This window comes from Scylla paramamosain, chromosome 22 (assembly GCF_035594125.1).
Source record: "Scylla paramamosain isolate STU-SP2022 chromosome 22, ASM3559412v1, whole genome shotgun sequence".
Classification (NCBI taxonomy): Eukaryota; Metazoa; Arthropoda; class Malacostraca; order Decapoda; family Portunidae; genus Scylla; species Scylla paramamosain.
Window position 1 is genome coordinate 15,628,215 of NC_087172.1, and position 9,215 is coordinate 15,637,429.

A 9,215-nucleotide genomic window follows, 5' to 3' on the forward strand; every position below is an offset into this window, starting at 1 on the left:
AAGAGGTAGAAACTGGAGGGAAAAAAGGAAAAGCTTGCCAGTGGAAAAAAAAAAAACAGGAATTGGGTTACAGAGAGAGAGAGAGAGAGAGAGAGAGAGAGAGAGAGAGAGAGAGAGAGAGAGAGAGAGAGAGAGAGGGGGGGGCTTTGGTACTGGAGGGGAAAATCGTAGGGTAAAAAAAAATGACAGGGTACAAGGTAGATGTTGGAAAATATTTGTCTTAAAGGGAAAATAGTAGTAGTAGATGAGGAAGAATGGAGGTAGAAGATATTTGGGGGGTATTGGCTGACGGGGGATGGGGGAAAGTCGTAGTAGAAGGACTATCTCAACCCTACGCAATTTTCCTTAACCTTCCAACCTCCCTCAACCATCCATGTGCTACCTACACAAAAAAAAAAAATAAATAAATAAATAAATAAAAATGACCTAGAATAAAAATAAGTAAAAAAAAAATATAAATGAAATTAAGAACAAGAAAATAGTGAAGAATGTAACGATGATAAAGTAAATCTGCTCATCCTTCAGATTAAAAAAAGAAAAAAAAAAGAAAGGGTTTAAGTAAATGTATAAATATGAATGAAAAAAAGTGAAGAAAATAAAAATACCTGACCACCACTCTCTCTCTCTCTCTCTCTCTCTCTCTCTCTCTCTCTCTCTCTCTCTCTCTCTCTCTCTCTCTCTCTCTCTCTCTCTCTCTCTCTCTCTCTCTCTCTCTCTCTCAAAAGTACGAAAAGTAATGATGAAAAGCACCTCGAAAAATAAATAAATAAACACACTAAGATTTATAGTAAAAAAGAAAAAAAAAGAAAAAAAAATGTATTTGATTCCTTCCACGTCAGTTAGAATGCAGGAAAAAAAAAAATGTCATGTTTTTATTGAAATTTTCCTGTCTCTTATTTTTTACAGTTGCAGATCGACAAAAAAAAAGTGTCTGAATGAGAGAGAGAGAGAGAGAGAGAGAGAGAGAGAGAGAGAGAGAGAGAGAGAGAGAGAGAGAGAGAGAGAGAGAGAGAGAGAATAAAATAAAGAATGAAATGCAACAGAAATATGAAGACGAGAAAAAAGATAGACTGGATTGGTGTGTGTGTGTGTGTGTGTATCCAGTCTGTGTGTGTGTGTGTGTGTGTGTGTGTGTGTGTGTGTGTGTGTGTGTGTATGTGTGTGTGTGAAGTGCGTGGGAGGAAACGAGAATGGTGGGAACAGGGAAATGTGGACTAGAGGGAGCGGAGAGGATGACAATGAGGAGGAGGAGGAGGAGGAGGAGGAGGAGGAGGAGAAGGAGGAGGGTTGGGGAGAGAAGAGAACGATAGGAGGAGGGAGAAGAGGGGAAAAATGTATATATATTTGGGTAGATATGGTGACGACAGGAGGTGGCAGGAAGAGAGAGAGAGAGAGAGAGAGAGAGAGAGAGAGAGAGAGAGAGAGAGAGAGAGAGAGAGAGAGAGAGAGAGAGAGAGAGAGAGAGAGAGAGAGAGAGAGAGAGAGTATATGTGGTTGTGTAGTGGAGTGTGACGAGCTGTGAGGGGAAGAGAGCCAATGGAGCGAGGTGAGGTGAGGAATTAGAGAGAGAGAGAGAGAGAGAGAGAGAGAGAGAGAGAGAGAGAGAGAGAGAGAGAGAGAGAGAGAGAGAGAGAGATACACCACACCTTCCTTCAAAGTACAAAACATAAAAAAAAAAAATAAATAAATAAATAAATAAATAAAATTACAACTGATGAGAGGCAAAGATGAAGAAGAAGAAGAGGAGGAGGAAGAGGAAGAGGAACAGAGATGAGATGGTAGACTATGAAGATTAAAAAGGTGTAAAGCGAACACTAAAAGGGAGAAAAGATAGAGAAAAAGACCCTTTGTGAAGCCACGCGTATAACATTTGGAAGGGGAAGGGAGAGTGAGTGAGTGAAGGGAGGGGGAAAAGTGAGAGAGAGAGAGAGAGAGAGAGAGAGAGAGAGAGAGAGAGAGAGAGAGAGAGAGAGAGAGGGGGGGTCTATACACAGCTGGACTATTATACAAAATATCAAAATAGTGGAGAAACTCACGCCATTATGCAACTTGAGGGGGAAAAATACACGTGGGTTGTTGAGTTGAGGAGGGAGGGAAATACTGTATGAATATAAACTTTGCGGAAAACAAGGAGAGGAGCTGTGGAGGGAAAAAAAAAATGTGGGGGGGGGGGGGGAAATGTTTAAACTCCGAAAAGTGACGTGAGGAAAAAATGGAAGAAAACTAAACATATATAACACAGTCGCATGCCAGAGAGAGAGAGAGAGAGAGAGAGAGAGAGAGAGAGAGAGAGAGAGAGAGAGAGAGAGAGAGAGAGAGAGAGAGAGTTACTAATCACACACCACCCTCCAAAGAAAAATAAGTAAAAAAAAAAAAGCAACATTATCACCTCCTCCTCCTCCTCCTCCTCCTCCTCCTCCTCCTCCTCCTCCTCCTCCTCCTCCTCCTCCTCCTCTTCCTCCTCCTCAGGCACTTTTCCGCATCTACCAAAGGAAAGGGAGGAAAACGAAAAGAAAACGGAAAGAATACGGAGCTGGTATGCAAAACTGGGCGCTCTTTCCAGTAACTCAAAATTAGGGGAGGAGGAGGAGGAGGAGGAGGAGAGAAGAGCAGCGAAGGGGAAGAAAACGAGAGTTAAATCAACCACTAATTTAATCAGGTCGTGTTAGCGAGTCAACGGAAAGGATGGGGAAAACCTTGTTAAGAGAGAGAGAGAGAGAGAGAGAGAGAGAGAGAGAGAGAGAGAGAGAGAGAGAGAGAGAGAGAGAGAGAGAGAGAGAGAGAGAGAGAGAGAGAGAGAGAGAGAGAGTGGCTGACTTCGCTATTTTCATAAAACTTCTATATTGAAAAGTAAGTATGTTTGTATGTATGTATGTATGTATGTATGGACAGGTTACCAGACAGACAGACAGACAGACAGACAGACAGACACGCTGGTAAAGACACTGAAAGGAAGTAATGAAGACAAATAAACAAATAGATGGTTAGTTGATTAGTTAGTCGATCATTCTGTCTATCAAACAATCTGCTATTCAATCAGTCAATCAGTCAATTAGTCAGTCAGTCAGACAGTTAGACATGTATTAATTAAACAGACATAAACATACAGATGGACTGATAGAAAGGTAGGTAGGTAGGCAGTTAGGTAGGTGGATTGATAGACAGGTAAATAGATAGATAGATAGATAGATAGATAAATGGACAGACAAATAAATAGAGAAGTAGATAAATAACTCCATCTAAAATACAAAATATACCTTGAAATATTACAATACTCCCATCCAAAAGAGAGAGAGAGAGAGAGAGAGAGAGAGAGAGAGAGAGAGAGAGAGAGAGAGAGAGAGAGAGAGAGAGAGAGAGAGAGAAAGGGTGATACAGGAAATAAAAGTAAGAAGAGAGATTAAATAAGCTTAATAACGTTAGAGAAACCAAGACGTGAGAGAGAAAGGAAGGAGAGAGAGAGAGAGAGAGAGAGAGAGAGAGAGAGAGAGAGAGAGAGAGAGAGAGAGAGAGAGAGAGAGAGAGAGAGAGAGAACTGATAATGGTAATAAAAGGAGGAGGAAGGAAGATGAGAGAAAAAAATAGATGATGAATGAAGGGTTAAGTGAAAAAGAACGTGAAACAAAGAAGTGGAAAGTGATAAAAGGGAAGAAGGGAAGAATAGAAAAAAAATATTTATGTACAGTTTGAAAAGGAAAAATAAAAAAAATACATAGATAAATTTGTAGAAAAAAAGAACTAATGGAATTTTTGGTAAAAGGAGAAGGAAACAAAGTAACGATAAAGGGGAAAAAAAGGAAAAAAAGAGAGAGAATAATGAAGGAAAAAAATGGCAGGGATTTGTCTTTATTTTCTGTCTTTGATTAGTCGCTCCTCCTCCTCCTCCTCCTTCTCCTCCTCCTCCTCCTCCTCCTCCTCCTCCTCCTCCTCCTCCTCCTCCTCCTCCTCCTCCTCCTCCTCCTCCTCCTCCTCCTCCTCCTCCTCTTTCTCCTTATCCTTTCCTTTGTTATTGTCAGAATTTATATTTATTCATAATCTCTCTCTCTCTCTCTCTCTCTCTCTCTCTCTCTCTCTCTCTCTCTCTCTCTCTCTCTCTCTCTCTCTCTCTCTCTCTCTCTCTCTCTCTCTCTCTCTCGCTCTCTCTGATCATATATCTTCTCTTTGTGTGTTGTGTCATTCCCCTCTTCCTCTTCCTCTTCTTTGTGACTTTCCTTCCCTTCTTCCTTGTTATCTCCCCGTGTCCTCCTCCTCCTCCTCCTCCTCCTCCTCCTCCTCCTCCTCCTCCTCCTCCTCCTCCTCCTCCTCCTCCTCATTCCTGTTACGTGCTATCTACTTATTTCTGCACACACACACACACACACACACACACACACACACACACACACACACACACACACACACACACACACACACACACACACACACACACACACACACACACACACACACGTAATAACCTTTGTATGGGCATGGCAGTTGATTTCAGTCGCTCGCTAATAATAAATAATAATGATAATAATAAAAAAAAAATATAGAGTATATTTGATGGGAAAAATTATTCAGACGAGGCAAATGAATGAATGAATGTTTGTCATGAACCGTCCGGGTCAGCGCGACGTGAACAACAAATAGTAATGATTCTACATGGGGAGAATTTTCACTTTTTTTCCCCCAGTTTTTATTACCATTTTGATTCTTTATATTTGTGTATCTATTAATCTTTTTTTGGATAGGGATGCAAGGAAGGATAGGATATGTTGTGCGGTTATAGCCCTTGGTAGAGAGGAGGAGGAGGAGGAGGAGGAGGAGGAGGAGGATGAGAAAGAGAAGAAAGATGAAAATGAAAAGCATGAAAAGACACCTTAAATATATATTATTCTTACAACTTTTCTCCTTGTCTTCCCTCTTTCTTCCTCCTCTTCCTCCCCCAGCCCCTCTCCTCCTTCAGACCCAAAGAAATAGGCCAGAAAACCACTGTTGATCCACTAACCCACACTAACTAAATAAGCGAGAAAGACAAAGCAAGTGAGCGAGTGACTGACTGACTGATTGAATTCACTGACTCATCAACCTGTTAACTAGATTGTCGATATTGACTCACTGATTGACTGACGCTTGAATTGACTGATGGAGAATTCAAGTTGTTTAGGAGGAAACTGACTTGTAGTTGACTGGTGTGGTGGATGAGGGGAAAGAGGGAAAGGAAAGAAGGGGAGTGAGGGTAAAAAGAGGAAAAAGCATGAATCACAACTCTCAGACCATTTTTTTCCGTCTTGTTTTGGAGTATCCGTTTTCGTTTGATACGATTAATTTAGTTTACCCAAGTGAGGGGAGAGTGAGGGGAGCGTGAGGGGAGAGTGAGGGGAAGCCACCATGTATAAATAACTCCATCAACAATATCTCTTCGTAAATTCTCTTGCATATTGCTTTTGTTTGTTTTATTTGCTTACACACACACACACACACACACACACACACACACACACACACACACACACACACACACACACACACACACACACACACACACACACAAAGTATAACCTGTGATATTACGCCATTAATTCGATTTACCGTTCCAAATGGTGCAATAGAAATACTCACTATTAAACATTGGCGCGCGCACACACACACACACACACACACACACACACACACACACACACACACACACACACACACACACACACACACACACACACACACACACACACACACACACACACACACACACACACACACACACACGGAAGAATTCGATACGCGTACGGTAATTTAAAGCAAATATCAAAACCTTTACATTCCGAAATGCCATTATGTTTGTGAACGATAGAAAATAAGGAGAGAAAGAGGACATGAAAAGAAAGAAGGGGAAATGAAGCAAATTTAGATGAAAGATAAAGGCAGGCAAGAAAAAAAATGAGAAAAAATATGCAGGAAATGATGAGAGGGAAGAAAACGGAAAAAACAATGGCCATTATGAAAGGAGAAAAATTAAGAGAGAAAGAGAGAAAATGCAGTGTAGGAAATAATAAAAGGAGAGAACGAAGGAATAAAGAGGTGAAAGATTAATAAAAGAAAGAAATTACAAATAGTGAAGGAAGCAGAATAAATGAGAAGGATAAATAATGAAGGAAGATATACATATAAGAACGAAAGAAAAAAAAACCGAAAAGAAAAATGGAGAAAAGCAGGATAAGGTGGGGAAAATATAACAATGATATTAAAACCTTAAAATATTTTCCCTATTCTAAATTTTCATCACAATTCATTTTCTTCTCACACAAGGTAAAAAAAAAAAGAAAAAAAATCTGTCTCCTTCATTATTATCATTATTATTATTATTATTATTATTATTATTATTATTATTATTATTATTATTATTATTATCATTATCATTATTATTTCTTATCTTAAACTGCAATTCACGCCACTATGGTAATTTTTTTTCATTTATCTATCTACCTATTTATTTATTTATTTTTTGTTGTTTTTATTTATTGATTTACTTTTTCTTTTTTTTTTTACACATTCTGAAACTCTTACTTTCGGTTCCCAATATTCCCTCCCCGACAGCCACATGGATTCCAATTCTATTTGTTGTATTTCTTTGTATATGGTTCCCTAACTGCACCTATTTCTACCCCTCTCTCTCTCTCTCTCTCTCTCTCTCTCTCTCTCTCTCTCTCTCTCTCTCTCTCTCTCTCTCTCTCTCTCTCTCTCTCTCTCTCTCTCTCTCTCTCTCTCTCTCTCTCTCTCTCTCTCGGCTATCGTTTCGTCAGTTTACACTCTGGCTTTGCTTTCCATATTCGCAGTGTTATTAAATTTTCAGCCACTGCACACGCGGCCGGCGGGAGACAAGCTATTGACAACGGCACTCAATGGGACGCGAATGGCAAGGGGTGTTTTTTGTATTATCGCTTCTCTTTTTTGTGTGTTTCTCTCTCTCTCTCTCTCTCTCTCTCTCTCTCTCTCTCTCTCTCTCTCTCTCTCTCTCTCTCTCTCTCTCTCTCTCTCTCTCTCTCTCTCTCTCTCTCTCTCTCTCTCTCTCTCTCTCTCTCTCTCTCTCATTTGTGACCCCTGGTGATGGTGGGTAATACGTGTTTGGTTAAATGTTGTACTTGTGTGTCTGTTTGTTTTGTTTTGGTGTGTTTTGTTAGGTTGTGGGTTTGGGAAAAGTTTTTTTTTTGTGTGTGTATGTTTTTGGTTGTGTGTGTGTGTGTGTGTGTGTGTGTGTGTGTGTGTGTGTGTGGGTCGCTGCTGCTGTATTGTCTTCTTGCTGGCATATCCATTTATGCGCGCACACACACACACACACACACACACACACACACACACACACACACACACACACACACACACACACACACACACGCGCGCGCGCGCGCGCGTGCGCAATTGATCTTCTTCTATGAGCGTTTCCAGAGAGAGAGAGAGAGAGAGAGAGAGAGAGAGAGAGAGAGAGAGAGAGAGAGAGAGAGAGAGAGAGAGGTTTTCGGGATGGAAGAGGAGGAAGCAAGATAGATTGGAGAGAGAATATTTTGGTAATGATGCCTGAGAGCCTTTTAAATAAGTGTTGCCTTTGAAGGAGGAGAAAGAGGATGAGGAGGAGAGGGAGAAAGAGGGAGCTAAAGCAGAGAAATGAAGGTGACTGTAGCATGTTTAGAAGAATGACAAACACAATGAAGGGAAGGAATGTAGTGGTGGTGGTAGTAGTAGTAGTAGTAGTAGTAGTAGTAGTAGTAGTAGTAGTAGTAAGAGAAGGAGGAGAAAGAGGAGGTTGAGGGAAAAAAAAAAGATTGTTTTGTCAAATACACAAGTCTCCCCTGGAAACCCAAATAGCGTGTGTGTGTCGCGTTAACATGACGACTGCGATTTTCAAGAGAACATACGGAACTTCTAAAGGGTGAGGTGCACTTGGGATCTCCACCTGTCTATCTGGCCAGGTGTCTCAGCCTCACCTATCCCCTGTTATTTATATCTTCTTCCCCCATTCCTTTCTCCCTTTTCCTTCCACTTTATTCTTATTTTTGCGTGTCATTTTTTTTGTGTAATTTGTGTTTTCTTCTCTTCTTCCTTCTTTCCTGTTTTTTTGTATTGCTTTCATGCTCGTTATTTACTTTTTTTTTCCCTTTCTGTATCTTTTGCTTCTCCTCCTCCTTCATCTTTGAGCGCTGTCTTTATCCAGCAAACCTTCCTTCTTTTCATTCTCTTTTTTTCTTTTATTTTCTTTCCGTTTACTCTATTCTCTTTCCGTTTCTATCAGTTCTTTCCTTTTCTCTCCTTTTAACTTTATCTCACTTTCTCTTTCTTTCTTTTCCTCCTTTCCCCCTTTCTTTATTTAATGTCTATCTCCTTTCTTTCAGTTTTTACACTTATTTTTCCTTTTATTTCCCAATCGTCCTCTTCCTTCTTCCTCCTTAGTGTCTCCACCCATTCTCTCTCTCTCTCTCTCTCTCTCTCTCTCTCTCTCTCTCTCTCTCTCTCTCTCTCTCTCTCTCTCTCTCTCTCTCTCTCTCTCTCTCTCTCTCTCTCTCTCTCTCTCTCTCTCTCTCTCTCTCTCTCTCTCTTTGTGGTGACACCTGTGTTCCCGCGCACTTACACACACACACACACACACACACACACACACACACACACACACACACACACACACACACACACACACACACACACACACACACCTCTTTTATTTAACCGTCTCTCTTTTGTCTTGTCTTTCCTCCAACACCTGTCTCTTCTCTTACTCCTCCTCTTACTCTTATTCCTTTTTTAAGTCACTTTTTAATTCTAGTCTTGCTTATTATTTTTTTTTTACATTTTCTACTTATTTTTTTTAATTTCTTTTACTCCCTCGTACTTTTTTTTTATTTTAACTCTTTATTCTGACTGTAACCCTTACTTAGTTTCCTTACCCTTTATTTTAACTGACCATTATTACTCTTACTCCTTGTTCATACTCTTACTTTGTGTCCTTATTTGTAACTCTCACCTCTAACTCCCTTATGGTTTCCTCCTTCAGTGCTACTTCTTTTCTTACCTGTATAAAAAAAAAATAAATAATAATAATAATAATTCGTGTGTGACAAGACAAATATATCACACCTGTATTGTTTTCCATTGTATTTCTTAATTGTATCCTTGATTTAATACCTATTTGTTATTATCTTCTAAGGAGCTTCAGTATGTTTCCTCTTGTGTGTGTGTGTGTGTGT